This window comes from Acanthaster planci, linkage group LG06 (genome assembly GCF_054643075.1).
Source record: "Acanthaster planci isolate LZ-2023a linkage group LG06, COTS_SCS, whole genome shotgun sequence".
Classification (NCBI taxonomy): Eukaryota; Metazoa; Echinodermata; class Asteroidea; order Valvatida; family Acanthasteridae; genus Acanthaster; species Acanthaster planci.
The window spans coordinates 5553440-5569313 of NC_141782.1; the positions used below are offsets into that span (position 1 = coordinate 5553440).

Consider the following 15874-nt stretch of genomic DNA (forward strand, 5'->3'; position numbering starts at 1 on the left):
CAATAACTTCACAGGATGCAATTATTAGTTCACAATTAACACTAAATACTGATTTCTTCGGCGAGTACAGTCATCGAGGATCACATTGTTGATCGGCCATATTGAATTATATCCCAGCATGCACTGTCCGTGTCATGACGTCATGGAAAAACAGTCATGTCATCTGGTGCCCGGTACTTGTAAACAAATTAAGAGCAATCTCAAAGATATTCAACTCCAAAAAAGGAATAAAAATTACGCAAATAAAAAAATAATAATGGGGCGTTAAAAATTACATTAGTGTACAATGTACCACTATGACTTTATACATCACACAAAAAGCGTATATCCAAGAACCTAAATCAATTTTCGCAGTATATGTGAGGTCCCAGTCGACTGAATGAGCAACAGAACACTATAACTAACTTACTAACTGGATATCGGGTCACTACAAGAAGATAGAGTCACATACCCAAATATTAATGGGACGGAGGGTCTGAAGTTGTTGATCCTGAGGGTATGTTGGATGTACAAATAACCTAATCAGACAGTGGACGTAGGAAGCTTTTGAATAAATAAGTGATTAGTGGTGATGTCCAAGTATCCATCACCGTCCGTGAGTCATTTGTGTCACGTCGTTGGTTAGAACCATTGTTTTTTTTGGGGGGGGTCGGTCATATTTGCTTGAGGGGGAAAGTCGGCCAGGAGGTGAGTCGGTAAGAGGCGAGTCGGTCATGGGGCGAATTGGAAGGGGGCGAGTCGTTAAGGGGTGAGTCGGTCAGGGGGCGAGTTGACGTGACACCGAAATCAATAACCCCTTTGAGTATCTCAACGATCAACTGCAGAGAGTGTAGCAGCAAACATGTGAACAAGCCTTACCTAGGCCTGCTTGTCAAATCACTACAACCTTTCTTCCCGGTGACCACCCATTCGTCCAGTGGTTTCTTGGATAGGTATTGGGAATGCAGCACTTTTTTAAATGAGACTTAAACACTGTACTTAATATTCAAGGTAGCCTTATAGGCCTGCTTGTCTGATAGCTTTCAACATTTGGAGTCACACCAAGTATGTTTACAATCCCTAGCACAGTTTTATTTGTCTCTTGACTGCACGTGGTAACACTTCGAAGACACTTCCTCAAAATGAAGGTAGATCAACTGAAACTCAACTTATCTTGACAATCCATGATATTAGTAGAACCAATATACAATCATTGGGAAGAGTGCAACGGCAGGCTGTCAGATTTTTTACCAACTATAATAGAGTCGAGGGCTCTGTTACTATTGCCCTAAATAAGCTTGGTTGGGAAACTCTCCAGTCAAGAAGGAGAAACCAGAGACTTTGCATGCTTCTTCAAGTTGAAACACGGATTGGTTGACGTTGACCCCAGATGAGTTCGCGCAGCCAAAAACCAGAAAAACTTGTGGGAATGATAAACAATTTCTACAAATTTGTTATAACTCTAAAGCATTCCAGGACTCATTTTGTTTTTTCCACTATAAAAGACTGGAATAATCTACCCGCTCTCGTTGTAAATAGTTCTTCATTGGATGTATTCCATTCCAAACTGAAGCAGCACCGCTAAAATACTTCAGTCTAGTCATTCCACACGCAGTGCGCTTCTCAGAAGTAAGCATGGATGTATCTTGGAGGACATTTTGCTGACCAAACCATTCGGATTCACTGGTGCAAGTGCTAACATACTACCGGTACGTACCATGAAACCAGTTGACAAGGATAAATGGCAATGTTGTAGTCAAGACAACCACAAAACCCAGACAGAAGACCATGCACAAGGCATGGATATGACCAGTCACAAGTAATTGAGTGAACAATGACATAGGCATGCTTTTGTTGCAGTTAATTTGAATAGCATGCGACTTCAAATTTTGACTGGAGGTCTCTGTATTGGTTTTGTCCTGGTCTTGTGTGGCTTTGTTGAGGTCTTAAATGGTCGGATCCCCTTTCAGTGTTTGGTCTATGCATGCCGCTTCCGCTGGACATGACAACATTGACCTGGGAAGTTGGGAGGGGGGCTTGGAGAGCGTATAGCTATTGCCAAATGTTCCAACAAGTTTAGGTGCATGTCTCATCAAGTATGGTTAACCTGTAGCTTATGCATCCAAAAGCCTTTCACCCTCACAATCCAACTACTTGAACAATGAATGGAAAAGTTCCACACTTTGGCACTCTGTGATATCTATTGTTAATGTTAATTTTGAAATTCTTTGCAAATGGGTTCGCGCTGGCGCGCAACCCAAGTTTGTAAAAGGAGAAATCTAAATGACTAAATTTTGTTGAGTTTAAGTTCCATCAATCGGACAAGGTTTCTGCGTTCCTTTCATCCTGTTGGTTCAGTTATGCTCATTCCTTTCTATTGAGTTACAATAGAACATCCAATACAATACAGTCACTTCAAAATTCTTACAGACCACAAGCCATTGGTAACAATACAGAACAAACCCACTCACTAGTGCCCCACCATGCCAGCAGAAATACTCATTAAGGTGCAAGGGTACCATTGTGGCCTAGAATGTAAAGCCAGATGCACCATGATGATTCCCGACACACTGAATTGTCTTCCCAATCCTGATAATAAAGATGTACCACTTGATGTTGAGGTCAATGTTCGAAGTTGAGCAACAAATGGCCACTCGGCAAATGGAGCTCGTGGGCAAGCAAGCTGCATCTCCAACAGGACACCGCCAGGGACTAAGTCCTCAAAAATGTGCAGAGATTCATCGTTGCTCGCTTGCCCAACTTAATCAAGGATACCCTGTGACATCCGCCAGTACTGGGCATTCAGAAATGTACTCTGTCTATCATGGGGTGTTCTTTTTAAAGGCAGACAAGTCATTGTTACCAACTTCACATTGGTCACTTGGCAATCTGGAAGACATGATGCCTATATCGACTTTGCCTGTGCAAAAAGAGACCACTTGTATTAAAGTACTAAGGTGGGCTTGGCAACTTCGGCAAAATTTGAAAATTTGGCTGTATGGGCCAGTATGCTGTGTGGCAAGCTGGGCATCATATCTGAGAAATGTGGAAGGGCTGCGTAGCACCGTGATCAGAATGTCGACAAGAATATAATATAAAATCAGTGCTCTGAAATATGTGAGCACTGATTTGATATTGTATTCTTATACAATATTATTTCCAACCACTTTCTTGCACACGGCACGGTCGAGACAGTGGGGTATAGAGTACGATACAGAGCTAGTCAATCGATCTGGGAGTAGTGGCCTCACTCACGGCGTGCATGGGACTACTTCCAACTGAGACTACATTAAAGTGTGGAAAGTAGGCTAAGGCTAAGTAAGTGTAGTACCAAGTTTTTAAGATTTCTTTCTAAAATGTTGCGATTTAGGGTATTTTACCGGGACCGAAAGGCACACAGAGGATTGCATAATAGGCACCTTCATGTACATGTAGCTACCGGTACATAGGCATCAAAGTTTAAGAGCTGGTGTGGGTACTCGAGGTTAAAAAGCCAATGGCTTTTGAAAGGATCTCTACTGCACTGGTGATGTTAGTTTAAGGTAGCAAGAAGCCGTAGTCCTCAATTTTCAGCAGGATCTGCTGGATGTTCAGTTTCTGCCCAAATGCAATCAGGCTTGGTTGCTAAGTCTCATTGTCTTTTTAAAAAACGCCTTTTCAAATAGAATCTTCTTAGTCTTTGGAATGAGAAATGGTGAATATATAGGGCCTACATGTAAATGGGAAAAAGTTCCAGAAGTTAAATAGTACAAGCGGCCTTGGACCACAGGATTAATGAATCAAGTACATGTTGCTTTTAAAACCTTGTGATTAAGTAGTTTCTAGTGGGAAAACGGTATTATTTGGCAGTTTCATGTAAATGTAGATCAACTTTACATTTAGAATGTATATCCTAATTTGCCCTTCAATGCCGATGTAATTTCCACCACCTGTGGTGGTATCTTATTCATCATAGTTGAGGTCATAAATCTGGGTCTGCAAAATAGACGTATTAGTTCCTGAACCTGAGGTGGGTACTGTAAGTTAAAAAGCCAATGGCTTTTGAAAAGGATATCCACTGCAATGGTGATAATAGTTGAAGGTAGCAAGAAGCCATAGTCTAAGATTTTAAGCAGGATCCATTCGATGTTAATTGGTTTCTGTCCAAATGCAATCAAACTTGGCTGTTTTGTCTCACTGTCCTACAAGACATCCTCCACTGGTTCTGTCACCTGAAAAGAAATTATTCCTTTCATTACCTCAATGGCCTTTTTGCTTTAAAGTAAATGTGCACGGACGCACACAAGTATGTTTCATCTTAAAGTTTAATGGTTTACTTTTAAGAGTGACAATAAAAGTTTGCAGTCTAACCTCAACTGTTTGAACCAGACCCTGGTTATCGTCACATATCTGTGGGTACACATAATAATGCTTAAGTGCTTTGCTCATAGAATTCTTTTGCATCTGCATAAATAAAGAAAGTTTTTGATTAATAACAACAAGGAGAACTTTGCAAGAGCTAAAAAGGGGCATCACTTTAATGTAATAATGTTGTGAACTTTGTTATGTTTGTAAGAACAATTGCATTTCAAAGGTCTTTCAGCATTTTGGAGTTTCCTGCTAAAATATAAGAATCTCAATGAAGAGTACACCTCATAAAATTTGACCAGAATTAAGAACAGCATTTACTTGGCATCACAATTTTATTTCAAAAGAAAAGAAAACTCATAATAAGTGGCATTGTTTTGTCAATGTCAAATAAAGGTATTTCAACGAACTAGGTTTGTTCTTTCCTTTAAATGCACAATTAACAACATCACAAACCTGATCCTGATCAGGGTCTGTAGTTTTTTTTACGGTGCATTGGAAATAATCCTTTGTATTCCTGGAGTACTCTGTCCACTGTCCCTTTGTAGCAAGTAGCAGCATATGTCAACCAGATCCTGTGAGTGGCTCTCCCACTTTCTCAGTAAGCAGTCTGTAGACTCCTCATAACATGGCTTTGAAATCCTGATCAATCTTTTGCAAAAAGACACTAGTGGTTGAGAAACTAACTGATTTCAAACTGACAAAATATTAATTTTTAACCTAGCTTCTCCCTCCCCACCACATTCGTATCAACAGTGGATGGCACTGGCAAAATGCAAACTGCTTGAATATAGAGGACTGAGCCCTTTATATTTGCTCTTCTTGACTTTTATTACATGTATTACACTAACTAGATAGTGGATATATAGTGTTCGTGTATACCCAAGAGTTTGTGAAAAATAAATAATTGGGTCAAATCTACGACCTCCAGCAACATCTTAGAAACAGTTATTTGCAATACCAGCTTAACATATAGTCAGTACCTGCAAGTTTGGTGGTCGAGTGGTTAAGAAATCTGCACTAGAAAGCAGGAAGCTTTGGTTCAAGTCCAACCTGAGTAATTTTTTGGCCACAAGCTTTCAGGTATACTGAGTATTGTGTATTGTGTCATAATACACATTTGGAAGGGCCAATATTCAAAATAAATCAATTTCTTCATGATGCAAGAATATCTTAACACTAGTGCCCAATGTAACTGTCACACATGGGTTATGTTTGCCTCACCCCCTTCTGCAATTGTTAAGATTCTGTACTACTTAAGCACAGTATGGTCATCGACAATATAACTGGTGAATTTCCTTGCTACAGGTAATTTACGTGTACACGTGTGTTACTTTAACTCACCAGCTCTGGCATGTCCATGAATCGTGGATAATTTTGTAGAACCTCTGAAATGTACGGCTTTGCTGTGTCGATCCACGCCCGTCTATTTGGGAAGCACTTCACCATCGCTTGGGCCACTGCAGGCTTATATCTGTCCCCCATTGCATTTTGGCAGAATGACGCCAATTTCTCTGCCTTTGACTCAACAAGCAGTGAGGGAGGTGAGACTTCTTTCGGACTTGGTTGCGTGCCTGTCGTGGCGCTTGTCCTCTTCTTTGTTGATGAAGGCAACGCTCGCCTGATGTTTTTGAGTTTAGCCTGTAGGTACCCACTTTGCCCCCACGAAGAAGTGTTCCATTCAGAGAGAAAAGAGTTACTTGTTGCCAAAGTTGCAAAAAAGTAAATTGTGAAGGTTTTGTGTTTCAGTTTTAAGTTTCATTTAAAAGTTATTTCCTTTCAGCCTTTGCATCATCGAAAATAAGTATCTATCTTGGGGGTGCATTTTGGCGGATTTAATCCTGTCTGTGTAAAAAACTTTAGTTAGACAATGCATTTCCATGAAGCTATTAGTTTAGGCTATAAGATTTCTATATCAAAATTCACCCCGGTTACTTGTAGCTGCTTCTTTAAGTTACTTGCACTTACCTGTGTTTGACATAATATGAATTTAGAGGAAGCACTGCATGAGGTCCCTGCCATTAGTAAAAATTCATGTACTGGATACGTATTCATCAGGATTTATTTTGATTCCTTTGCAGTGAACTATGGAAGCAGTTTGGCCTAATTAAAGCTATCTAAGCCCATGCTTACATATCCTGTAACGCCGTTGGTATCTTTCAGGTTTGGAAAAAGCCTTATTATTGCCCATCCCATTTCATGTTTTTCCTCAATGTGGTAGGGTAGCTGCAATTAAACAGAACCGTCAAAATTTGAAAATCACTTCTTTCACTTTTATTTAATTATGCCTTTCTGACAGTGTTGGTGTCCTTTCAAAACAAGTATCTTTAAGATGCTGGTAGTAGCAGACACATCAGTCCTTTATAACAATCTTTGCTCATGCACACAGCTATGCTCTCTCATGTTTAGGATTTTTGTTCATGCTTGAAACTGGCTCCCCCCAAAAAACAGTGTGTTTTGTCTCAAAACTGCTCAACAAGTCCCCACTCCCTTGCCTTACATTTGTACAACAATTTAGTTCAAGTATTGACAAGAAACCTTTCCATGTAGATTTGTTGATTGTGATGCGTTGCATCTACTTTGAAATTAAAAATTGGTTTGGCTTAAACATGCACATGTAATTGATCCACTGAAAACAGGGGGGAAATTTCCTACAAGTTTATTCCACTTACCTGCCACATTTTGTTATGAGATGTGAAATCACAATGAAAACAAGAGTCATCCGAATTCGTGGGGAAATGTATTTTCTTTGGTTGTATTCCTCAAATATGGAGGGTCCTTTAGGATGCTCCCGAAGTATATTGCCAGCATCAAAATGCATCTGTTATGGAATTATGTGCACAATAAACAAAAAGCAGAAAAATTTTACAAAGATAAGACACTTATTGCACATTTTCCTCTTCGATGGGCAAGACAATTTTGAGGAAGGATTACATACACCCTCATAGATAAAAACTCTAAAATTTGTTCCATTTAAAAACTGCAGAGAGAGTACCATCATTGCAAATAACGTATTATTTGCAATTTTCAAGTTTGTTTTCTCTTCGTTACTGTGTAATATTAAAATGATATAGGAGGTTCCAAAAGAAAAACATTACGATAAGTGTGATTGTCTATTTTGAAAGGGCAGTTTATAACCTAAATGGGCTTGGGGGTCTTGGAATTACCAGTGGAGGCTTCTGTATGGAAATGTACAGGTGTTTACAGACACTTTATTTTTAAAGGTCTTCTCACCTTACTTTTTTTGGAGGTACACAAGCTACTGGTCTGTGACAGTGATCTAGGAGTACCGGCATTTGTCATGTCAGTGGAACATTTCTGCAATCTTCTTGAAGATGGCATCTCCTGCTCATCATCATACTGTGAATCCGAAGTGTCCTGTGTGAGATGAATGACAAATTTACTTCAACTTTTTCAAAGAAAGAATTATTACAGAACGTATTCCTTCTTTTTCGTCGCAAGTAGTCAAATGAGCTGGCATACTCTGTGTGTTTTTATGTAACCCAAAATAATTAATGGATGTACTGTATTTTGTTCTTACATAAGACTTAGGTGCTGTAGTTGTCAATGTGCGTGCTTCAGTTTTCAGTTTCAGTAGGTATTGACATTCGACAGATTAATTTGGGGTTAGTACAGACTGTCCTGACCGCACCTGCATGTGATATATGTGCCTTTGCAGCAGGTTGTGGAACCTTCTTTTTGTGCGTTACTGATTAAAATATTCTTTTTTTGGTTGAAATATATGTCACAATGCCTTGTGACATGTTTCAACCAAAGAATGTTTTAATCAATAAAATTAACTTACGTCAGTGGAGGATGATGTAGAGGAACTGCATAAAAAGGACTGTGGCGCATCTTCATCAGCCATGACAGGGTACACGATTGTGCTTGCTTCTGATGATGCTGTTAATGATGGGGACAACGAACTCAAAGGTTGTGAGGGGTTTGGTTTGAAATTTGACCTCAATGACATCTTCTTTGATGTCATCATCTCTGCTGTTAAGATCAACAAAAGGTCCATGCTCTTACTGTTTTCCTTGAAAAATTGGCTTGTTGGCAAAGCAAATTTATTTTTTATTTGCATACACGTGCTGAAATTGCCATTTTCTACCTTCAAAATTTTTTTTTGAACTTGTCTGTTTTCATGAACATGTGTGACGTACACTCTTACTCATCCTGGCTATTTTGATGCACTTGGTGGAGAATTTGGTGCAAAAAATCCACCAAAACTTCTTCCAGATGGTTTAGGGAAATTATATCTTGCTTGTAGGACTCAATTAAAATGAGTAGGAAGTGTAGTGGTAGTGGGCCAACTGGCACAAAATACCACTCATCATCATCACCAACAGGCATTGTTTGGACTGTAAACGAAAAATTGGTTCGAAAGAGAAAAGTATTACATCATGCTGAATGACATATAAGCAGGAGGTCGTGGGTTCAAGTCCCACCCGAGTAAGCTTGTGAGGTTTTTTCGCAAGCTCTCGGACAGCACTGAGCATACAGTGCTTATTAATATACGTTGGGTAAGGGCAAAACCTGTTGTATAAAATTGACATATATAAGCTGTCGAGGGAAAAGTTCCATATGAATAATTACTCCACAAAATGTAGTTCCTTGGGTGTAACAACTTGCTTGGTCTCATATTGATTAATATGAAGTGGACGAAAATTCTTGAGAATTTTTGGATGAATGAAGAACCTTTCATTGGTTTCTATTATGATATAGGAATGGATATGTTTATCAAAATACTCTGTTGCCCACAATCTGCCAGTTATTAACAGTCTGTGCCACGATTATAAAAATGAGATATAAGACCAAAGTGGGGCATTTCATCAACAATGCCAACAACTTTCACCATGCCACTTCGACACTCAACACCCCTGAAGCTCAGCTTTTATGTAAAAAAAAAATCGTCATCGGGAAGGAGACCTGGAACTTCATTTAGGACATCTGGATAGTTTTCAACATCTTTCACCTGACAGGTGACTGCTTCACCTCCTTCAAATTCAAGATGCCTTTGATGAACCTGAGACCATTTACAACAGTGATTTATCTGATGTCTTGAAGCTGCAGTTGAGCAGATGTCTCTGAAACAGCTCACGATACTTGCCAATCGCTTCGGGAAATTATGCTTTGCCTCAAATCGCATTCACTGCATTTGAATCAGTGGTCCAATTTCTTTCATTACCAATTTGATAGTGCACCAGGAAATGGTGTTTGGGAAGAAGTCTTATTGTAGGAAACAGCCCTTTGAATAACAAATGATGATCATGGATAAGGTATTTCAGGTATTGGCTCAAACCCTGTGTTGTTGCATCTGCAAAAGCAATGTCTACAATAACTTGTAGTTTCAAAATCAAGGACCAATACAGATTTCCTACTGGAATAAGATAGCCAATCAGAGCAGGCAAAACTCGAAGAAGACACCACATTTGACTTGCAGTTTGCTTCAGTGAATTGTCTTTTCCTTTGAGAGTGGACTCAAGAATTTGTGCTGGCTTATTTTTCTTGTCGCAGTGCCCATAGCTGTGGCTCAGCATGTGGGAATTCAACTGAACCATTGAGCCCAAGATTGTCTCCACAAACTTGTGCTGAAGTTCCCCGAACAAATCTCACAGATTTATCGGAAGTATAACCTTTGGACCCTCGTCAGATTCCAACTTTTTCAAATCGAGCCACAAATGGAATCAACATAGAATCAAACCCATATTTTTTGAGATCTAGACAATTACAAAATACTAGTTAGTGAATGCTGTCCAGTGGGAAATTCATTCTTGGAGGCAAATTTTTCAATTTGAAGTAGAACAATCCTATTTTATGAATGCCTCTGTTAGGGCCTAATTGGGTTAGCAACTTCAAATTCATTAAAGTAAAGGCAAATCTGTAGTGCCTGCTTGGATCTTCCAAGGATGGCCTCTACTCTGATGACCATCACAGAAATCTCGCAACACATTGTCACTGCTAACATGCCCTAATTCAATCTCATTGCTGGCATAGTCATCTCCTAAAATCATTCCAATAGTTGGTAAAATGAAGACATACTGAAACGTTTCCTGCACCAACACTCACTTTGATTGACCCTTTTCTTCAGTCTTCACGTCATAACGAAAACCAAGAAAAATTGACTCAGGCTTAACTATTTAAGATGTTAATCAAGAAACATTTCTTGCTTATACCTTGTTCTGAGCTCTTCAACCAGTGACTTGCTGCCTTCAAATTCACATAACTTCAAGAGCCTCACTGGCGCTAGTGACTTTTCTCCTCAAATTGTTGATTATTTCATCACTCAAACTTTGCTGAAATCCCTCTACTTAATGTAGAATGAGTCATGTTGGTTTTAGAAAGAAGTCACCTTATGAATAAAGCAGCTTGTCTTTTGATACAGAATGTTTCTCCAATGGTCCATGATCCTCATTTACTAGTACATGATCTTCATATTCGTTACTGCTTCCAGTGTTTTCTCTGTGCCCTTCGTGACATACATGCTCAATGTTTGCATAGTCATCAGGCGAACCGTCACCCTAATGTGCAGTGAGAGCATGTTGGTTTGTAACATGTTTACTGAAAGAATTGAATGAACTGATGGATGACAGGCATCCTCCTTGACCACAAATTAACTTAAAATCCTTCATGTCGAAAAGAGCATGTGCCATGTGTAAATGACTTATCAATTTAGCGATAGTCCTGGAATGATGATATGGCAAACAAAGCAAGTGGGACAACTGACAAGCAAATTCTATCTCACGAACCGACAACTAAATCGGTAGACACACAGATCTATGGGGAGATTTTAAATTAGAAAAAACATACGAGAAATAATTTTTTTAAATGTCAAACTAGTATGCATATTAAATTTCTCCAACCCTTGTTAATTTAAGGCCTTCCTATCGTGTGCATGCATTTACATCTGTTTCCTTTGACAACACTATTTAATTCTTTGATTTACGGATTTTTTTCAATAAATAAAATGGCCCTAAACTACTGGTTGGCCCAGAAAAAATCAAGTCGACGATATAGGTGATACAGTTTTATTCTTTTAGTTTGTCTGACGATGTCTTTGACGTTCTAGGGGGAGAGGGTAAAATGATCAATTATTTTCTTGTCTAATTTCGGTAAAAATCAACGTCGGTGGATCTGTAAACTAGAGAAAAAGAGAGGATGGTTTTACCAGGCTTATGATATTTTGCTTACTTGCCTACTTATGATTTGACTATAGTTTTAACTTGGTTTAGGGCCATAGGCCTTAACTGAGGCATGGCTAATGCCTCACAAGCACCAAGTCGGTGTATTGTTATAATACATGTAATCTGCTTTCTTCTCACAGTACCTCTTCTTGAAAAACAAACACCACACGCCTCCTCCGCTGTCAATCAAATTAATCTCAAGCATCAAACCTTGGTGCCAGTTGCATGCATACTGTCTGCCGTCGGTGTTGGATTTTATTTAGAGCGTTGTGGCGAAACAGGGTAGCTGCGCAGACTTGTGTTTAGTCGGGTCATTAATAATTCAGGACGCCTTAATCATGCATTAAACATGCCGCGGCAACCAATCAGAGGCGTGCATTACCTTAGGTCTGGGCGCTGGCTGTGTGGGTTGCCGGGACTTCTCAAGATGGCAGCGTGCTAACCAGAGCTCTGTGGAGTTGTGTTGTGTTTCGAGAGTAAATCTGACGTACGACCGCTGGTGGTTGGGGATCTACCACGGACGTGTATAATAAAATCTGGACTCGCCCTTAATCAGCTTACAGAGATTATTGAATCCACTCGTGGCCATTTTACTGAGCCGAATACAAAGCTTTCCTGGCAATGCCCCCCTTTGTTCTTCCTGACGTCAATAGTAGGGAGCCAACCCACGCCTTTGTATTCGGCTCGGTAAAATGGCCGCTGGTTGGCTTCTTTTTCATACAAAGGCGTTGGCAAGTCCAGGTTTTTTTTATATACGTCGTGGGATCTACCTCCAGTCATGGAGAAATAAAACATTTTATTTCTCCATGCTCCAGTGTACCTGGTGCGATCGGTTAGTGTGGTGCTTGTTCTCAGTTGCCGGAGCTGCCGATTATATCAGATCTCTTTGAAGATTGGGAATCGTTAGACAGTCTCGTTTATTTAAGAAGCGGTAGATTATAGGGTTAGGGAACCTGAGTGAACCAGTCAATTGGGGAATTTGCGAAGCTTAGACTAGAAGGGTTGTGTGCCGTTGTTCCATGCTTGTTGGCATAGCGACGGTTGGTTGCGGTCCTGGTCTGGGAGCTTGCTTTCCTCGTTGAGGTTTACTGGGTGCAGGTTTCCGTTAGAGTCTGGTGAGGACTATTATAATCGCCTTCTTAGTCAACTTACCTGTGTTATTTCATAATAACTTGAAGTGGGTGGGGTTATTTAAGTCACCTTAAACCTTGTTGCAGTTTGGGAACTGTGTTGCTTTGTAAGGCAGTATAGATTATTCTTGTATAAGTGTACCCTGTTGTGTTGTACAGTTACGAAGATTGTAATTGCTTGTATGGTCAAGACTTATCAGTTATAAGCCATCAGTAGATTATTTGTTATACGTGAGGGCTACCCTGATCACTGTGAGGGTTACCTGTTTATTGTGAAGGTTACCCTGATCGCTGTAGGGGTTACCCTGATCACTGTGAGGGTTACCTGGTTATTGTGAGGGTTACCCTGATCGCTGTGAGGGTTATTCTGGTGTAGGTTAAGAATAAGGCTTATTAATCACGTTCGTGGTGCAGTTGACCACGTAGGACTACCTCCCTGTGAGGATAATTTTGTATATAATTAATCGCTGTTGTATATAAAGGATAGCTGAGCACTGACATTGAATAAACCAATCATATAATCGCCTTAGAAGTCACTGGTCACCGTGAGATTTAGTCAGTCCTGTATCACTTGTATTGACATTAATTGTAATCTTTATTGACATTGGGATCAATTACCTAATCACAGAGCGGTGGTAAACTTCCACCAAACGAACAGCCCCTAAGGCATAGTCCACCGTTCGTTAACTGATTTCCCCCCTTGCGTTTGAATAGCCGCTCATTCTTGCGTAAGGTTAAATAAATATATTTGTGCGGTAGGCCAGGTCGATTCTATCTCCGATCCGGCCAGTCTGCTGGTCCGCCATAAAAAGGTGTCAGTTGTCTCGCCACAGTGTATTACCAGCTCTTACCACAGTGCCGACTGCTACAGGGACCACAGCAGCAAGGTGCGTCTCCGACCAAAACGAATCCATCGTTCCAAGCAAGAGGGTCGCCTACGCTAGAACTATGGCTAACTTTGATACAAGGAATAACTAAAAAAAAAGCAGGATTTTTTTCACATAACATTCGGGATGTGCCGAACCTCACATTTATGCATTCAAAAAGTATTTCTGGCGTTGCTGGGACGGAACCACCTGTTTCGCCTGTTTCAGTTGACGGCCTTTGAGGAAGAATGCCATGTAAATTGTCGACCTCCTCCCGAACCTGGGCCTGCAGTTGCAGTGGGTAGTTCGCAGGTGGTTCGTCCCTACAGCACAAAAGTCTTCCTTGCTAAAATGCACAATATGCGCTTCTAAGGCTTTGTTTGGGCACTTACCGTTTTCCAATAATCGTGTTGGCATGTTAACATCTATTTAAATTTGTTACTTGTTAGTATTAGACACGTGGATACTAAACTTGTCTTTTATCACTTGCTTGCCCGCACTGACGTATTTAAATTCTCCATCTCTTGCCATACTGCACGTATTTAGAGAACCTAATTAAGAGAAACTGACTTGGCTAATAATCTGATATGCGCCCCTCTCTCCGTCAGTTTTTGAGTGAGCTGAAAGACCATTTTGCTGGCTAGGCCCTTTTTTTAACCCATTGTCATATCAATAAAAAATTTTTAATCTGAATTATTGTTAATTTTTCTGTTGTGCTCTTTCTTGCCTTACCTTTCTATTTAGGTCTTGGGAGACAGGCCTATGCCTTTTGTGTTCAGTTGGGCGGTCTGTTGTGTCTTGTTATTGTCTTGTATCTTCAATGGCCCCAAATAAATATTATTATCATATTATTATTATTAACTGCGATTATGTGAAACCTTCAATATTATAAATTTTGATTTGCATTATGAATATATATATAAAACAAGAAATGACAGCACACGATTTTTGTCAGGTCACACCACAGAAAGACTTTATTTTCTTTTTCCTAAAAGATTTTTGATCGGGTAGACACCACCATTGTTCTTCTTGTCTCACCATACTTCACAGTCTGGCTTATTTATAATAAAAGATAAAATGCAAAAGAAGAGTTCACCAGTTTCGTTCAGCACAGATACCAGGGAGGCTATGATATTCAAAATGGAGATGAAACTGTAATCAATTGCTGACAGCATTCCCTTGCTGTCAGCAATTGGTGTACAGTGTACATGTGCAGAACTTCACTCAATGTACTCATTATGTTCTGAGGCCCCCTTTGTTAGAACCAATTATTTGAGCTAGGAATGGTTTCCAATTCCAAATCAAATGACACTATTTCAGTCTTTGGTATGATTATGCTATTTTTATCAATAAAATGCCATAATGCAAAGGTAAAGGAAACAACTGTAATGAGCAGGACAGCTACAAAATCTAGATGCTCTGTGCTTCCTTGTAAAAACAACGCTGAAGAAGGCTGCAAATTGGAACCCTGGAGAATTTTCTCATTACTATCCATTATAAATCGTCAAGGTCAGAGTCATCCTGTCCTGTAAAAGCGTACGAAGAGGTGGGGGCGGCTGTACCAGTTTCCAGGTCAGACTTGACGATCCATAAACCGTCCTCTTCAGTGGCTACATATTCGGCCGCATTTCTTAGATGGCCATGCAGTTGACAATCTCACACTTGTCTTTCCAGAAAGTTTGTGGATAATCTTTTTTGAGCCAGTATTTCAAACTTATCACTTCTGTATTAGAAGAAATACTTTGAATTAAATGCCTGAATATTTGACGAAAACAAGAAATTACTATGGAATAACTGAAGCAGCAGAAGGAGTGAATTTATGAGACAGATCATGCATATGATCCTGCAAGAGCTTCTTTTACATTCTTTGATGTACAAGTATAAATATTGTTAGCTTGAGAGTAGACATCGCAGACTGCATGTGCTCTTTCCAAATGCAAGGTATTGAAATTTGTTGGTTCCAACTCGATTTCTCAACTTTTGTTTTTAATCTACTATGTTAACATATTTGATGAATATAAGTCACAAGGTAACATCACAGTAAGGTTACATCACTCTGCTCTAAATTAATGACTAATTCCCTGAACCAATTAGAATAAAACCAAATGGTCTAAACCCATAACTAATATCAATTTCTTATAAAAGTTCCTCCCCTTTATTTCAAAAAAATATTCCATGAAAAAAGGAAAGGTGTGGTTGCACTGGCCTCCGTCCCCAACTTCCAAGTAACTAGCCAAATTTTATCAATGGGTCAACTGGCCTTGATGAACATCTGGTGTTCGACTCATTGACTTCTACCCTTTTCTGGAAACCTGTTCACAAAATCTCAACATTGTTACACTTTCCCAAGACCGAAAGGCCGCAATTT

General features: G+C 39.7%; 1 protein-coding gene across 2 annotated transcripts in view; it reads left to right on the forward strand.

Moving 5' to 3' along the window:
- cdk10 (cyclin dependent kinase 10) overlaps positions 1-13172 on the forward strand; it is a 184177-nt gene extending 171005 nt beyond the window's left edge. Inside the window, exons 14-15 of one of the 2 annotated variants that reach the window (XR_015425588.1) lie at positions 5674-5870; positions 6408-13172. The gene's annotated coding sequence lies outside the window, so the exon portion shown is untranslated. Of the gene's footprint in view, positions 1-5673 lie in introns of both variants that reach the window. The other variant, XM_087137759.1, reaches the window with a different exon arrangement.
- The last annotated feature ends 2702 nt before the right edge of the window (positions 13173-15874 follow it).